The 16,749-nt window shown below is 39.4% G+C and overlaps 1 long non-coding RNA gene across 3 annotated transcripts in view; it reads right to left on the bottom strand.

Moving 5' to 3' along the window:
• The window catches only part of LOC125459536 (uncharacterized), a 48,960-nt gene that overhangs the window by 20,252 nt on the left and 11,959 nt on the right, over positions 1 to 16,749 (bottom strand). For 2 of the 3 annotated variants that reach the window (XR_007249031.2, XR_007249032.2), the window contains exons 5-6: positions 11,441 to 11,546; positions 3,043 to 3,158 (exon numbers count right to left, since the gene is read on the bottom strand). This is a non-coding gene — a long non-coding RNA (uncharacterized LOC125459536). Of the gene's footprint in view, positions 1 to 3,042; positions 3,190 to 11,440; positions 11,547 to 16,749 lie in introns of all 3 variants that reach the window. The other variant, XR_007249033.2, reaches the window with a different exon arrangement.

Genomic DNA, 16,749 nt, shown 5'->3' with positions numbered 1-16,749 from the left:
TAGGGTCATACCTTAAGAATAAAGGGGCACCTATTGAAAACAGAGATGAGGAAGCCTATTATCTCTCAGAAGGTTGAGTGTCTTAGGAATTCCCTTCCTCAAAAGTGGATGTAGAATCTTTACATTGAGCATTGTCATCTCTGTGAAGGAGAAGAAATTAGAGGTGATCCACAAGTGACAGCTGAGTGCCACAGTTCACAAAGACAATCCAAGATCACAAAGGCTTCACAAGGGCACACAGCTGATTTTGTCTCACATTGAACTATACGTATCAGCTAACATCCTGCCTTTCTTGCGTAATGTGGGGGGGAGGGGTGGGAAGAACAAGGCTCCAGTAATCATATGCAACAGGGATTGTGACACATTCATCAGAATAAGGTCCCTATGTCAAAGGTGAATGTACAACCATTCCGTGGCCCTCCTTCTCAAGAGTTCTCTATATCCCACAGCATGGAGAAGCTGCACCATCATTTGTGAGTGATGAAAGTGCTGTCTGCTCACATATCTGAGGATCTTTTCGTTTTTCTTATATTTACCCCCAATGTTCATTGGAAGCGTGGACAATAGCAATTATTACTGTTGATGCTACACAGCAAAGGCAAACAAAACTGAAGAGCAACCAATGTCACTAACTTCAGAGCCAACAGTAATCTTCAGCACATGCTGTATGCCTCCACGGGAAGAGGCTACAGCTGAACGCACTTTCAGGATTTACAAGTGGCGTGAAGTCCATCACCCTCAATTCCATTCTCTTACGATACATGAGGCACAGTGTTGCTATACGCTGAGGATTTTCTGGCGCATTGTCACTAGACTACCCAGCCTCTGGAGTGGGGTCTGCAACCTGAAGGATTGGGTGGCTGTCAAGGTGATGGTTGGGCAAAACTTAAGTGAAACCAGATGGTTATAGAACATAGAACATTACAGCACAGTACAAGCCCTTCGGCCCTCGATGTTGTGCCGACCTGTCATACCAATCTCAAGCCTATCTAACCTACACTATTCCATGTACGTCCATATGCTTATCCAATGATGACTTAAATGTACCTAAAGTTGGCGAATCTACTACCATTGCAGGCAAAGCGTTCCATTCCCTTACTACTCTCTGAATAAAGAAACTACCTCTGACATCTGTCCTATATCTTTCACCCCTCAATTTAAAGCTATGCCCCCTCCTGCTCGCTGTCACCATCCTAGGAAAAGGGCTCTCCCTATCCACCCTATCTAACCCTCTGATTATTTTATATGTTTCAATTAAGTCACCTCTCAACCTTCTTGTCTCAAATGAAAACAGCCTCAAGTCCCTCAGCCTTTTCTCGAAAGACCTTCCCTCCATACCAGGCAACATCCGAGTAAATCTCCTCTGCACCCTTTCCAAAGCTTCCACATCCTTCTTATAATGCGGTGTTACATCTTAGAAGTCTAAGACAGAAACCCTAGGAGCTGTCATGATGCTTATATTCTTGAAAACTCTCAAGTTCCTGTTTTGTTTCAAGGGCTTGATGCCTTACAGGTTGCTTACTGGATACAAGACCTATCCTTTGCAAACATATCTAATGGGTCCATGAGTAATGCTGAGCATAGGAACAATGTCACCCATTCTTTGACCAGGGCTATCCTGGAGCAGATGATAGGCCTGCTGGAGAAGAGTCTGATGCCTGGATCGGTCTGGGCTGCTTTGCAGTACAGCCCAAACAGGGAGGAACATCACCTTCTGCATTTCAGTGCAATGCAGAATCAAGAGGGCCAAATCAGACTTAATTAACATCCAGTTCTAATAGGTATGAGCTAGCTGCAGCAACTGTAACTTTGTTGCTGCTAGAAAAGCATGCAGCCTCTGTCTGTTCCCAGTAGCACAAACAGCTTTTGTTTGCTTTTTCTTCTCTTTTGCAGTTGCTGAATAAATGTGAATATTTTTAGCCATTTAAAGGCTTTCCAGGAGAACAAGACAATGTTATGTTAACTGGGCAATGGGGAAACAGTAACACTTCCTAAATAGGGTTCTAAGATGGGATGAAACAAAGGACATGTAACCTGTGTAGATTGGTTTTTAAACAGCAATACACTTATAAGTGTACTTTTGTATTTACAATGAAGAGTCATTTGTGACAGTTACTTGTCCACAGAACTGTTTCTTTTTGGCTCGGCTCCTCTACATGCACTGGGAAGGGCAACTCCTAGCTGGGGCACTTGACTAAGTACGTGGCTGGGCTTTAACAGTGGTACTGGGAATCCTGGGCAACAGGCAAATACTTCTGCTGGGAAGTTAGGACGAACACAGCAGAGCAGGGCTGGGCGAGATGAGTTGCAGAGAATAGCATGAGGAAACACACTTGAGGTCATGGAGAGAAACATGCCACGGAACTCTTGAAATTGACACTTAGCTGCTTTCTGGTAAAATGCAGCCCAGAGTTTAACTTTAATCAATAGAGTAAAGAATAGGGTAAAGGATACATCCTGTGCAATTCTATGCAGTTCATATTTCTTCAGTGGGGGAGATACCTTCACTGTATAACTGTAACTTGCTGAGTATATTGGGCCTATATTTTCTGGAATTTAGAAGAATGAGAGGTGATCTCTTTGAGACATACAAGATTCTGAAGGGGCTTAATGGGGTTGGCACTGAGAAATTGTTTCCTGGACAGAAAATCTAAAACACAGGGACATAGTGTTAGGACAACAACTGAGATGAAAGAAATTACTTTACTCAAAAGTTGTGAATCTGCAGAATTCTCTACTGCAGAAGTATGTGAATGTTCCAGCACTGAATGTATTTAAGGCTGGGATAGACAGAGGCTTGGCTTCTGAGGGAATTAAGTGGTATAGGGAGTGGACAGGAAGGTGGAATTGAAGCCCATGATCAGCCATGATTGTTCAATGTTAGAGCAGACCTGATCAGCCACACGATTGACTCCTGCTCCTATTTCCTTTATGCTTGTACTGGAATTTGTCTTTATTTTGCATGAAAGAAAGCTTAAAAATGTATATTTAAGTTCTCTATCTACTAACAAGTTAGTTGTTTTTGCTGGACAACTCTCTTACCTGTGATGGAGAGGGTCACCGGTCCAGATTCCTTGCTCCTCTGTCTGTCCCTCAGTTTGTGCTTCTCTATCAACAGTGTCTATCTTTAAAACAGCAGTCTCACCCTCCAATGGAAACTGCAGAGAAAGTGAACAAGCAGGAACACGCCTAATAAAAGGAAGCAAACCCATGCAGAGTAATGGAAATGTTAATGTCACAGAACTGCATAATGATTTAAAACTTTAGTGTCACTTTATTGTTGGAATAATCTGAAATTAATTTGACATGATTTAACCATATGATGTAACCATATATGACCAATGTGAAACAAGGTTTCATTCTATCTCAAGCAGTACAATTTATGCATTAAATCTGGTTTTGTTATGTGACTTGGAAAGACAGATTTATATATGTAATTTAAATATCAAGTCAGATTACTGTGTTGCTTTACAAGGACATTTCACTGTTAGAATTCCTGAACTTGGGAAGGCAAGATACTCAAGACAGCCAGCCACAATTTTAGGCAAAACACACTTCTGCTCAGTCTCCTTTGCTTTTTTTTCACCCGTCAAGAACATTTTGAGCATCAACCCCTTTTGTTCTGACATTTTGAAAGAGGTGGGATTGGTGGGATAGCATTCCTGACCAGAAATCCCACCAGTTTTCTTATCACTATGTTGATCCCTCCATCAACATTACACAACAATTAACTATTTATCACATTATTTTCTGTGGGAACTGGCAGACTTGCTGCCATGTAGTCTGAAATTACAACGGATTATCCTTGAAATATATTACCCTGGCTGTGAAACAGTCTAGACAATATGTAGTTGTGAAAGAACATCTGTTAATATAAACTGCTTTACTCTTTTTTCTCACTAGATTTAGACAGTGTACAGCTTCTTTCGGTTGTGAAGTGCACTGACTCTCTCCATTGGGACCTTAGCTTCTTCCAAATCACTGTCATCTGTCTTCTCTTCCTTGTCCTCATTTCTTCTCCCTGCATCAGCCTCTTGATCCTCACTGCTAATCAGGCTTTGTCCAGATTCCTTCATAGAGCAGTAATATCAATCTGCTATACATTACTCATCAAAAAATCTGAAATATATTCCTCGTACAGCGGAAGCTTTCTCTATGACACTTAGATATGCTTAATGTTTGTAACAGGAAAGATGACTGGATGCCTTATAAATATTGAAATCAAGACATCAGCCTTTGAGATAACTGAAAATTGTATCTTGCTGCTCTTGAAATTTTGATTTTGTTCCATATTTTCTTGATATTGCTCATTTAGTCGTTTTTATTCAATTTTCTTGTTGGATCTAATGTTGTACCAATTGTCCACTGTTATTTCATCAAATAAATATGCTTGATGTATGAGCCAAGATGGTGAGTGCTGGCAACATTTGATTGCAAAGGGAATATCACAATCAAACCAGATTTTCAGGATTGGTGGTTTAGTGCAATGTTGCTGGACTCACCAAAGGCTCCAGCTAATACTCATAGATACAAGTTTAATCTCATCATAGCGACTGGAGGAATTTAAATACAATTAAATAATGAACTGTTGTTATTAATACCTAGTACCAATAATGATGATCATAACACTGTCCAATTGTTTTAAAAACCCATCTGGGCCATTAATATTTTTTAGAATAAGACATCTGTCAGCTTTTCCTGATCAAGCAGCAAGACAAAACTGTAGCTATAATAATAGATGAGAGGTTGAGAATTCTGCAGTAAGTAACACACATCCCAATTACCATTTAAAAAGGGCAAGTCAGGACTGTTAAGAAATAGTGTTTTTTTCAACAATCTGATAAACTGACCTAATTAACATTGTCAGAGCTTGTGTGTATTGTCCTGCGACCTAATAGGAGTTTCTGTCAGACTGGGAACTTGATGATGTATGCTTCAAAATGGCATCAACAAAACTTTAATAAAAATATATAATTCAATGCAACTAGGCCACACAAATGAGACAGTCCCATTGCTGTTTGTTGACAAGATAGTAATAACACTGCCATATTGGCTTCAGTGTCCTTGATCTCAGGAAGAGAAAATCTCTCAGGGTCCTGATTCTGGCTATATTTCCATGATCTCTGCCAATACAGTTGGACTGTTGGTGATGCACACATGGTTAAATAGACATCCCACCCCCATTTTCTAAGTTCAGACATAAACAATGACCATTGATAATTTGGCAGTACCCAACAAACCTCATTGTGTCCCAGACTATGTACGTACCATTTGTGAGACATACAGTTTCGCATTCCTTAGGTAAGTATTTCTTAAAATCCCAATCCTGTGTTGATTGTTCTATCTTCTGAGCCTTTAGGATTACTATACTTTAATCTTCCTCTCCCATTTAAATGATAAACCCATCAAAAAGAAGAAAATAAGAAAATAAAATAAATCACTGTCGGGATAATGTTGTCTGGCTGTCAGAGTCATGTTTCTGTTACTAATGGTGACATATAATGGAGCTAAACAAAAATAGTCATTAAAGTGAAATTTGAAAAATTAGTTTTTATTTGAATAGATAATTAAAGACCATTATCATATTTTAACCTAACTTGTTTCAATGAGTCTTGTGGTATAGCATCAAAGCCATGGGATAAATCAGAGTCTGACTGTGGTGGCCTCAAGAGATTTTCATAGTTTTGTGCCTAGCAGAGCTGTTCAATGATGTGATTGTTGAACGTTCTGGATATTGCCTCAAAAGTGTTCTTCTCATCCCAATCTTTGGATTCTCTCTTCCAATTTTCCCTCTCCTTGCTATTATCCTCCTTTACATTCAGTTTACCTCTAAATGCTGTGGTTTTCAGCCCTTGAATGTGTGATGGCAGACACTTTTCTCCACATTTGGGTTGGACTCTTGGAAGGAGAAAAAAGGGGATGCAGGCACATTGTATATCAGACTAAGTTTGGGTCTTGACTTGCGCCTAGTGTGCCCTTTGCCCACAGCATTTTCAGAGTCTGCGAATTTGAATTAATAGAAATGTTCCTCCATGTCGCCTAGTGTTCCTGAAATTGCAGTGTCTATTGGGGTACTGAGCCACATGGACAAGAATTAAACCAGACTCTATTCTTGGTGTATCTTGAACTACTAAAATTTGTCTGATGTAGAAAATGCACAGCTCTTTTAGGAAGATTGGTCCAACTTTTTGACCCAGCAACAATTAGAATATAGTTTCAAGTCAGGATGCTTTATGGCTTAGAAGGGAATTTAAAAATGATGGTGTTCCATGTGTCTGCTACCCATGTCTTTCAAAGCGGTAGAGATTATAGCTTGGGAAGGTGGTTTCAAAGGAGGCTTGATAAATTGGTGTGTTGCGTATTATATAAAGTACCTATTCCTGCCATTATGTATCGATGGTAGAGGGACTGAATGTTGAACGTGGTGAATTTGGCAGGATCAAATGGGCTACTTTGCTCTGGATGGTGTTGATTTTAATAAGGATTGTTGATTATCTGAATGAGTGCATTCATTCAGATAAACAACAATCCTTATTAAAATCAACACCATCCAGAGCAAAGTAGCCCATTTGATCCTGCCAAATTCACCACGTTCAACATTCAGTCCCTCTACCATCAATACATAATGGCAGGAATAGGTACTTTATATAATACGCAACACACCAATTTATCAAGCCTCCTTTGAAACCACCTTCCCAAGCTATAACCTCTACCGCTTTGAAAGACATGGGTAGCAGACACATGGAACACCATCATTTTTAAATTCCCTTCTAAGCCATAAAGCATCCTGACTTGAAACTATATTCTAATTGTTGCTGGGTCAAAAAGTTGGACCAATCTTCCTAAAAGAGCTGTGCATTTTCTACATCAGACAAATTTTAGTAGTTCAAGATACACCAAGAATTGAGTCTGGTTTAATTCTTGTCCATGTGGCTCAGTACCCCAATAGACACTGCAATTTCAGGAACACCAGGCGACATGGAGGAACATTTCTATTAATTCAAATTCGCAGACTCTGAAAATGCTGTGGGCAAAGGGCACACTAGGCGCAAGTCAAGACCCAAACTTAGTCTGATATACATTGTGCCTGCATCCCCTTTTTTCTCCTTCCAAGAGTCCAACCCAAATGTGGAGAAAAGTGTCTGCCATCACACATTCAAGGGCTGAAAACCACAGCATTTAGAGGTAAACTGAATGTAAAGGAGGATAATAGCAAGGAGAGGGAAAATTGGAAGAGAGAATCCAAAGATTGGGATGAGAAGAACACTTTTGAGGCAATATCCAGAACGTTCAACAATCACATCATTGAACAGCTCTGCTAGGCACAAAACTATGAAAATCTCTTGAGGCCACCACAGTCAGACTCTGATTTATCCCATGGCTTTGATGCTATACCACAAGACTCATTGAAACAAGTTAGGTCAAAATATGATAATTGTCTTTAATTATCTATTCAAATAAAAACTAATTTTTCAAATTTCACTTTAATGACTATTTTTGTTTAGCTCCATTATATGTCACCATTAGTAACAGAAACATGACTCTGACAGCCAGACAACATTATCCCGACAGTGATTTATTTTATTTTCTTATTTTCTTCTTTTTGATGGGTTTATCATTTAAATGGGAGAGGAAGATTAAAGTATAGTAATCCTAAAGGCTCAGAAGATAGAACAATCAACACAGGATTGGGATTTTAAGAAATACTTACCTAAGGAATGCGAAACCGTATGTCTCACAAATGGTACGTACATAGTCTGGGACACAATGAGGTTTGTTGGGTACTGCCAAATTATCAATGGTCATTGTTTATGTCTGAACTTAGAAAATGGGGGTGGGATGTCTATTTAACCATGTGTGCATCACCAACAGTCCAACTGTATTGGCAGAGATCATGGAAATATAGTCAGGATCAGGACCCTGAGAGATTTTCTCTTCCTGAGATCAAGGACACTGAAGCCAATATGGCAGTGTTATTACTATCTTGTCAACAAACAGCAATGGGACTGTCTCATTTGTGTGGCCTAGTTGCATTGAATTATATATTTTTATTAAAGTTTTGTTGATGCCATTTTGAAGCATACATCATCAAGTTCCCAGTCTGACAGAAACTCCTATTAGGACGCAGGACAATACACACAAGCTCTGACAATGTTAATTAGGTCAGTTTATCAGATTGTTGAAAATTAAATAATCCCATCTACCATGTCTCTGGAGACAATGTGCAGCGCTGAGTCAATTTGTCCATTTCTCTTAATTGACTTAATTGAATTCCCTTTGAACTGCTGAGATTCTAGGCTATAACAGTTAACAACCAAACAACTTCAAACTGCAACATACCATCATTGTGACCAATAATGAATGAGTGTGATACTTAGATTTATTTCTGCCTACCACATTACACCTTTTCTTCTCAGATATTCTACTCGAAACTTCCACCACCGCCCATGAGTCTGCACTCTGCAGGCAGAGACAGATTGCCACAGGATTAAAAGGTTAATTTAGTCTAGCACAGTGCATAATATCATGAATGCTAAAGTAAATTATTGAGGATGATGGAAAAACAAACAAAAATAGTTGGAAAATTACAGAAAATTTGAATCTGCTGTGGCCTGATTCAAACCCAGGTCCCAGAACATTACTTGAGTCACTGGATTAACAAACACACCAATGATAATACCACGAGGCCATATCCTCCCAAATGTACAGATGGAATAGTTAAGCAATTCCTCAATTTTAATATTATGTTTCTAAACCCTTTCTTTGATTCCAATTTGAAGTTTTTTTTTGTTGCTGATTTGTTCAAAAATTGGAATCCAAAAAACAATGTCTGGAGAGCACCCCATGGTTGACTTCATTAGTGACCAGAGTAAAAGGGAAAGGACTAAATCAAACAATACTTCACTCGACTTGGGCTAAAGAGGGAAAAAGTAATTATAATTTAAATTCACCCCATTCCAGCTTTGTCCATGACCACTTATGTCCCCTGATCGTTTGCTGTAAATGTTATGGGCAAATGTTCCAGATCTGTACAGATCTTTCTGAAAGACAGGTGGGGGAACTTAATCAGGTGAGAGGCAAAACTCCTCTTTTCTGACAGCAATTTAAACGTTTGTTATTGATTTCTGAGTAATTTCAGACAGGACAGGTTTCCTGATTGTAATTGGCAGGAAGTTCTTTTGCATTCATTAGCCATGATCAATGCCATTAGAGCTGAGTAAGATATTACAAAATACATTATTCTTCCTTGTGGCAGAAATCCCTGAAAAATACAAGACGCAACTCCAACAGCTCAACTCAGAGTCAGCCAATATCTTCTTTAAAACGCTCAAAAAGGAGAAAAACATCTGTGGACCGGGGTTCGACTTGAAAGGATAAAATTGGACAACTTCTTACAGTTCCCTGTAATGTCAACAAGATTGAAATGCTGACCACCATCGAGCGATGGGAGGCATTCAGACTAGACCAGTTCAAATGGAAAACTGAAACAAAATCAGAAATTGGTGGGGAAAACCCAGCAGGTGCGGCAGCATCTTTGAGAGAAGGCAGAGTTGATTTTTGGGTCTACTAGCCCTCCTTCGGAACAGATGCAAAGTTGGTTAGACTGCAGTCTTTGAATTTAAGTAATGGTTCAACTTTCAGGGTTTATGAGGTAGTCATGTTCCCAAAAATACTGCACTGAGAGAAACCTGTGCAGATTGTCCTGCTATAAGTTTTCTTCTTACTTTTTCGAGGCAGAGAAAAATCTGCTCACTGCACTATTTAGAGGTAATTTTCTTCTACTCATGCACTCAAGTGTTCTAGAGAAACTGAAATCAAGTCTCAAAGACTTCTAACCAACGTTCAGCACATCGACCCTTTGTCTTCCAACAAAATCTGTCCAACAATTGAAGCAATAAATTTCATCTCTCTTTCTTTCTTAAAAACTTTGCTTGTCTCCTTTCCAAAATTACTTGACTTTTCAATAATTAGCAAATGAGCCAATGCTCACATTACTGTTGAACAAATTCAAGAAATCACATGTCCCTTTAAACCATGGTAAATCCCTTTTTTAATGCAGAATGTCCAAAAAGTTCCACATTCCAGTTCCTCATCACATATTCCCAGCAGTTGATAGTGACCATTCTTCTCCTGATAGAAGCATTAAGAGACAATCACATGGTTACATGAGTACCATACTGAGATAGATAGATATGTAAATCCCAGATCTCTGAATGTTACCTGTGAGATGGAAGTAGTTTTGGGAAAGTTAAGAGTTAAAGGGTTCAAAATGAAAGTTGATTCCTGTACTCAGGGAGATAGGATAAACTGTGATCATTAAAGCTTTACATAATGTACATGCCTGATATTTGAATGTTCATCTGAAACCACATTTTGTAGTGATGTTGTTGCCCCATATGAGCTTTTGATGAGAAGTTATGTAATGTATGTGCTCTCCTACTTGGCAGGAAAGGCCAATGAGCTGTTGATGTGTGAGCTGCAGAGTGTTGTAGCTCCTTTTTGGGCTCAAATGAACCCTGGCTGATGGGAAACAGGCAGCAACACTGTGATAAAAGTACAACATAGGTAGTTTCAATGAATTAGTGGACATTGATGGGACATGACGTTGTGATGCAGATGCCTAGAAACCAATCTTGTGCATGACCATCCTGTGAGTGACATGCTTATAAAGTTAAACTCCCACAGGGGTTGACAGACAGAGATCCTACGTTGCAAGGAGAAGTACTGTCCAGTTACCTTTCAAATATGATGACCTGAAATTGAAGCTCAGAATATTTTGGCAGGCTTCAGTACCTCCTTCCGCACAGTGGCTCAGTGGTTAGCATTGCTACCTCACAGTGCGAGAGACCCAGGTTCAATTCCACTCTTGGGCGACTGTCTGTGTGGAGTTTGTACATTCTCCCCGTGTTTGCGTGGGTTTCCTCCGGGTACTCTGGTTTCCTCCCACAGTCCAATGATGGGCAGGTTAGGTGGATTGGTCATGCTAAATTTCCCCAGAGTGTTCAGGGATGTGTAGCTTAGGTGGGTTATATGGGGATAGGTCTGGGTGGGATGCTCTAATGTCGTTGTGGAATCGTTGGGCCGAAGGGCCTGTTTCCACACTGTAGGGATTCAGTGTATATTAAAATTTGGAGTTTTTCCTGTCTTTACATACAGAATTCAACTTGAAAGAACATTACCACATAGCTATTCTCATCCCACACCCAGGCAGAAGTCTGTTCCACTTTTTGGTCACCTCCATATTTAGCCTCAGAAATGAAAATTCCATTCTATTAGACTGGTCAGTTTGTGTAAGCTTTAGTTTCATTATGAGCCTCTTTGAGGACAGTGAATAATTGGCTCAGATGGCAGATCACTTGATACAATGGAATCCAGTTTGGATGAATTAATGGATTATCTAAACAGCAACCTTTGACCTGGATTATGCTGAGGCACTTACTTCTCTGTCTGACTGTGCTCCGCGGAATGTCAAAATCGCATACCATCAACTTTCCAAACAACTTCTCCCAGTTCAATATCTGACATTCCCAAGCAATCCATCTAACCTAAAGTAGAGAAAATTGAAGATATTATTAAAAAATACTTGAGGAACAAAATAATAATCACTTTGTTGGGATTACTGGTTCTCCAAAAGGACATAGATTTCCTTGTTTTCTAATCAAACTTAGGCATTTCAATAATAAAGAGCCATGAGTCATTCAGGCAGCATATAGGTTCCATGTTTCTCCATGTGGCAAGTACTTTGCGACTGACAGTATCAGTATTTAATCCACAATTAAATTACTATCCTTTCATCTATTGGTCCCACCTCATTAGCAGACAATGAAGAAAGCAGGAAGTTTTTTTTCTCTCTGACAAAGGAACTCAGATTGTCCTATAAATTTCAAAAGTAAATTTCTCTTCATATCCTGAATTCAGCACAGTTGATCGGTTAAACGAGCAAAATAATTCAAAATCTACCTGATTTTCCTTTATGATTCAGGTTCCATTGATATGGCTCCCTTCCAATCATCTGGATACTGGTATACATTACCGCACTTCAATTTACTGCCCAGATATCAGCTGGAGTTCTATGTACTGTTATGGGTGCCACATTTTGGAAAGATGTGAAATGCATTGCAGAGACTGCAGTGGCAATTTACAAGAAATTTTCCAGAAATGACACACTTCAGTTATGAGGGTAGATTGAGGAAGTTAGGACTAATATACTTAGAGAAAAGAAACCTGAGAGGAGATTTGATAGACATTTTCAAAATCATAAACAGAAGTAGACAGGGAGATGCGGTTCCTGCTCATAAAAGGAACAAGAACAACAGGGCATAGGTTTAAAGTGATGAATAGAATAGAATAGAAATCTATTGTCACGTGCACTTTTACATGATAAATATAGTGAAAAGTTTTATAAGTCACCTCACCATGGCACCCACATCAACTACAGAAGTCATGCATAATAATAAAAAAGTAAAATCGAGACAAAGTTCATCACAGTTCAGTTAATAGCTCCTGGGCTTGGGGAAAGTCAATTTAGTAATGATGGATGCCCTGAAGGTGCAGCTGGGCAATACAGCCATCCTGGGCCACTGGATAGAGAGCTAGAAGCCCCCATCAAAGTAGACTGCCACAGTGAGCCAAGACTGCTCCTCCTGGATGAGACTGTCTGCTGGGCAACTGAAATACCATATGTCAATGACAAAGAAGGCCTCCACACAGGGATGAGACGTCCATGCCGGGACAAGACCACCTTTGTCCTCCTTCAGGCACCTGGACCTAGCTGTGAACCTGGAGCCTTTAGCTAGCCTGTGAGGCCAGGCCGGGGGAGTCAGCCCAGGTCCTGTCTCTCACTCACCGGGAGACCCTGGGGTGGGGTGAAGCTGTGTCTGGTTCGTCCTGGTGTTGTTGCCACTGCCATCGCTGCCAGAGGCCTCATCCTTCATCTGCCACCTTCCAGGATCAAAAGAAAAGAAAACAACGGGAACAAAGAAAGAGAAAGAGCAAAAGGAAAATGAAGGAGAAAAAGAGAAAGAAAGCTGATGGGACTGGACGAGGCCTGGACTAAGCCTCTGCCTACCTGCCATTTTGACAAAATGTGCAAAAGCAGCAAGAGTGGTATGAGAAAAAATATTTTCACACAAGTTGTTAAGAATATTGAGTGCACTGCAGGGAAATGTGGTGGAGACACTTTCAATTGACACATTTAAGGGCATTGAAATGACTATTTTTGATAAAAAATAGTCTGTAAGTGTATGGGCAGATGTCAGTAGATAGGCACTGGCTAATGATGTTCGTTTGAAGTGCCAGTGCTGGCATGATGAACCAAATGGCGTCCTTCTGCATCCACCATAACAATTCTGTAATTCTGTGATTGTCTGTGATTTTCTGTGATTCTGAGTTCTTTACAAAAGTACTAACATCAAGACTGATCTCATTCTGAATTCCACATTCCCATTTAGCCCCAAGGATCCTTGATTCCTCTGCCTAACAAGAATGTATCTACTTCTGTCTTAGAAATATTCAATGCCCATCCTCCAATGCTTTCTTCCCACTAATTTTGGACTGACCCACAAGAGAAAATCTTTCATATTCACCTTATCAAAACCATTCAGGATCTTCACTCAATCATGTCACACTCAACACTCCAATGGAAACAAGCCTTGTTGTACAACCTATACTGAGGCATGTGTGGTGGTCCAACTGAGCCACAAATGAAATCTCTGATAAAGGATACCCCTCCATCTATTCATCTAAGAATGTGGCTCACAGGGAGTGGGCAGAGATTCACCCTTTGTTATAAATACAAAGTTTTTAAGGTTGTTAGTGTGGACTGTCTAAGATAAAAAGGAGTACTGAAGCAGATAATAGATCTGAAGCCTAATTTCAACAAGTCCACTTGATTTAGTTCACTTGAAGACAGTGGGGCCCAGATTAACGTATTGGGAAGAAGCTGCATGTCAGTGGACAATAGGAAGGGCAAATGTCATATCTGGCGAGTCTCTTGACTTCCAAGTCTCACAGGGAGATGTCAGGAATGCCAGGTTTTGTAAATGGTTACATCTTAATCTTTCTATTTTATATAAAGATAGAATGGTGCTGGAGGTCCAAGGGTAATTCACTTAATTCCTATACTATTTGAACCTTGGTACAAGCATTCGTTGGAAATGTGCTTTAGGAAGAAGGAAGTCCATACGAAGCCATTGTATAATGGGTTGTAGGTTTTCTTAAGAGATCCTTGAACCACATAGACACAGTTAGTCCACGAGATTCTAAGAGAGAGAGAAAGAGCAAAGATCGAATCAGCCAGTCCTATTGTTTACCACAAATGATGTGAATCGGAACTTTTGCTAGGAATAAAACCCAAGTTTCTGAGGATTTAAATAAGGCTGGAAGATCTGCTTAGCTTTGGCTAGAAGTAGGAATTCTTCAATGTGAGAGTCATTTTGGAGTTAGATGACTGAGAACAGCTTTGGATTAGTTACTGGATACTGAAGTATCCACCTTGGGGAGACAGCAAAGTATAGCCATAATGGGAATTTTCATTCATTTTAAAAGTTAAATGGGGACGTTTTCTGGAGCTCAGGGTATAAGTGACGTACTCAATAATGTCTAGAAAATTTTTTAAAAACCCAACGAATTGCAAGTGCTGGAAGTCAGAACAATAACAGAAATTGCTGAGAAAACTCAGCAAGTCTGGCAGTTTCTGTGGAGAGAAACCAAAGTTAATGTTTAGGGTCCAGTGATCATTCTTCAGGACAATGTCGTTTTTAGCTTATCCATTACAGTCAGTCTTAAAATTTGAAACCTTGTCAAGTAATCTTTTCAGATAGCTACTAGAAATCTGAATATCTTTCTAAAAGTTATGTGTTTCTAAGTGAATCAAAAAAATCTTTCCAAGTTAAACACAAAAACTAGAAATAACAGGAGACCGACAGAATTCATGGGAAATTTTGGCCCCTGTGATACTTAACTGATTTTGCAGAGATTCTGCATTATACTTGGCAAAAATGCAATGGCAACATGAGGGAAAAATAATTTACATAGTGAGTGGCTAAAATCTGGAATGCCTTTTGTGCTGTAATTATTCTATGATGCATTTTATAATAAATCCAGTGAGGCAGGGCCCCTCTTATGGCACAGTGGTAGCATCCCTACCTCTGGACTGGGAGGCCTGGATTTAAGTCCCATTGGCTCCAGATGAGTGTAACAACATCTCTGAAAAGGTTGGTTAGAAAAATAGTCTAAATAAAAAACATGAACAAATCGAATGAGATGCAAAATATATATTAGAATATGCTAAATGAGATCAGGGAGAAAACCAACACGAAGAAGTGACAATGTAATGAGGAAAGGAAAACAAGGTAGTTGCATTGGATTTAAAAATAGCGTGATCCAATTTTCAAAATGTATGAGGAAAATGACGCATGAAATGACAGAACCTTTAGTTGTACCTCAAAAATTGCCAAATTCGGGATTGCTTATTAAGGATATAATTTAAAGTTTTTTTTTCTATTTAGTCAAAAGAAACTTTTAAAAGGACTTATTGGCAAATCAAGTCTGATACAATGCTATAGTAGTTTTGAGAACTGAAGTGAGGATCTTGTGTACATAACAGCAGTTACAGGTTTTCTTGTTAATTTACATGTATCTTCATCTAGCTTTCATAGATTCTGAGACAAGTTTAGATGCTTTTGAGCAAGTGGGAACCTCAGGGATACAGGTCTAACATATGACAGCCAAAATAATCTAAAGTAAGATCACTTGTAGAGTAAAACACGCAGACTAATCTGGAGCACTGTTCATCTAGTTTCTAGAACAAGATGTACCAGGTAAAAGAAAGTTAACCCAGAACAGCACATAACAGTGTATTAATGTAGAATTGGTTTCTCCCACAGCAGCCTTTCTTGTAGCCCAGATACAAGGGTCACTAAAGTCTGTGACTCAGCACAGAACAAACACTGAACCTAAACTTTTCTGGTTTGAATAGCGAGTTACACACCATCTTCTGATGAAATCTGTTGTTTGCAAACTATGACCTGCGTTGACTGAAATTTCACAGGCTATGATTTTTGACAAAATCCAAAATTGAAACTAAGTTTTCAGGTCCTGAGAGAGGTTTGCTAATTAGATTTCCTAGCTGCACCATCAAACTGGTGATAAACAAGCTATGCCTTTGGTTGCAAGGCAAACTGAAGTTGATTGGCAAAAAAAACCTCAAAAGATTAGATTTTAGCTGTGGTCAGAACAGGCATAGGAGCTCCTAATATTCAGTGAATTTCAAACATTGGTCAGATAGGATGGGAGATCTGAAAATTGTGTGACCAGATGAAGAATGCTGAAGAACTGGGTAACTTTTACCAGGCCTGACTATAATATGTACTATGCTGCTTTTGACTGGTCAGTTGAAGGTGACTTTGGGAAGTCATACCATCAGAGCTGTCATGAACTAAGTGGAGGAGATTCAATGTCCTATTTTTAATAATCATATCTGTGGAATTAAGATGAGTGATGATCAATTCTTACATGAGAAAAAGATATTAAATTCTGGATGTGAGTTTGCTCGCTGAGCTGCAAGGTTAGTTTTCAGACGTTTCGTCACCATTCTAGGTAACATCATCAGTGAGCCTCCGATGTCTGAAAACTAACCTTCCAGCTCAGCGAGCAAACTCACATCCAGAACCTCAACTACAAATCTTCTCAAATATTAAATTCTACATGGAGGAGCTAGAGTTGTGAAAGACTTTGGAGAATGCTCCT

The sequence above is a fragment of the Stegostoma tigrinum genome, chromosome 17 (assembly GCF_030684315.1).
Source record: "Stegostoma tigrinum isolate sSteTig4 chromosome 17, sSteTig4.hap1, whole genome shotgun sequence".
Classification (NCBI taxonomy): domain Eukaryota; kingdom Metazoa; phylum Chordata; class Chondrichthyes; order Orectolobiformes; family Stegostomatidae; genus Stegostoma; species Stegostoma tigrinum.
This window is presented reverse-complemented; position numbering and strand designations above follow the sequence as displayed.